Source organism: Rhinoraja longicauda, unplaced genomic scaffold, assembly GCF_053455715.1.
Source record: "Rhinoraja longicauda isolate Sanriku21f unplaced genomic scaffold, sRhiLon1.1 Scf000150, whole genome shotgun sequence".
NCBI classification, from domain to species: domain Eukaryota; kingdom Metazoa; phylum Chordata; class Chondrichthyes; order Rajiformes; family Arhynchobatidae; genus Rhinoraja; species Rhinoraja longicauda.
In genome coordinates, this window is record NW_027601368.1 from 1 (window position 1) to 1,835 (window position 1,835).

General features: G+C 57.8%; 1 pseudogene; it reads left to right on the top strand.

Moving 5' to 3' along the window:
- The first annotated feature begins 6 nt into the window (after window positions 1-6).
- LOC144590172 (chymotrypsin-like protease CTRL-1) lies at window positions 7-1,022 on the top strand (annotated as a pseudogene).
- Window positions 1,023-1,835: the final 813 nt, after the last annotated feature.

Here is a 1,835-nt window from a genome sequence, read left to right on the forward strand (position 1 = left end):
GGACCTTGCCCACCGTCCGCGGTGGAATGACGAACAGGATGACGGAGAGAGGGGAATACCTCAAGGTCCAGAAAGTCTTCACACACCCGAAGTTTCGCCATTCCGTCCAGGGACATACTGACTACGACAACGATATCGCTCTGTTGCAGCTGGTTAAGCGGCCCAGGTTTCGGAAGGGTTTATCCCCCGTGTGCATGCCTGGTGACGGGGAGGATGGGGGGGGAGCCGGACATCGGGACACTGGGCTTGGTGGCGGGCTGGGGCCGGACGGAGAATTCCGGTATCAACGCCGTCACGCCGCTGCTGTACGTGGCAGTGCCAGTGGCAGACATGGACCAGTGCCGGCAGGCAGACTACAAGGGCGAGGAGCCCACGTTCACGGATAACATGCTCTGTGCCGGACACACCGGAGACACGCGGGGAGACTCGTGCAAGGGAGACAGTGGGGGGTCGCTGGTCTTCCCGGAGAAGGGGGGGCAAGTGCGTGACGAGAGGGGTGGTCTCCTTCGGGCCCCCCGACTGCAGTGGTCAGGGCGTGTACACGCGTGTGGGTCGTTACACTGCCTGGGTGACACGTGTGATGGAGAGGGGCGAAGAGGAGTGGGAGGAGGAGGAGGAGGAGGAGGAGGAGGAGGATGAGTGGCTTTGAGTCGGAATAAAAACGAGGCGATAGAAAGACTGGAAACTGCGGTGGTGTATGCGTAAAACTACACAGAAACTACACATTGACTACAAAGAATGTACACAGAAGCTGCGCACAAAGTGCACAGAAACTACACAGAAACTACGCACAAACTACACACAAACTACGCTAACTACACAGATTGTGGACAAATGACTCACCAACGAAGCAAAACCTAAACACAGAAATTACACACAAATTATCCAGAGACTACATCTATGCGGAAATAAACAAACACCATGTAAAACTAGGCTTAAACTATGCAGAAACTTGACACGAACTATGTAGAAACCATATTGTCGCGTTTATTTGTATAATAAAGCTCGTACCACGACGTAAACGGAGTATACCTTTAATTAGCAACTCTGTACAGCAGCCGCCTGGTTGTCTGCATGCCCGGGCAACTCCCTCACTGCGACACCCCGGGTCCCCACGTCACCTCCGGCCACCGCATTCCTTACACTCTTATTCCCATAATACCACACATATGGCAGCCATGCACAAACCGCAGTAAACCTGACAGGAACTGCACTCAATGTGGGCACAACATGCCGGAGCCACACACAAGCTTCAGACAAACGATGGAGAATCTACACACAATCTGCAGAATCTATACATAAACTATGTACGGGGACGGGGTGTAACCGGGGACGAGGCAGCGTGTACACGGGGACGGGGTGTACACGGGGACGGGGTGTACACGGGGACGGGGCGTACACGGGGTTGGGCCATACACGGGGACGTGGCATCGTGTACACGGGGACGGTGTACACGGGGACGGGGCGTACACGGGGGACGGGGCAGCGTGTACACGTGGACGGGGTGTACACGGGGACGGGGTGTACAAGTGGACGGGGCTGCGTGTACACGGGGACGGGGTGTACACGTGGACGGGGTGTACACGGGGACGGGGTGTACACGGGGGCGGGGCAGCGTGTACACTGGACGGGGCAGCGTGTACGCGGGGACGGGGTGTACACTGGGACGGGTGTACACGGGGACGGGGTGGACACGGGGAAATGGTGTACACAGGGACGGGACTGCGTGTACACTGGGACGGGGGTGTACAAGGGGACGGGGGTGTACACGGGGACGGGGCATTGTGTACACGGGGACGGGGTGTACACGGGGACGTGGTGTACGAGGGGACGGG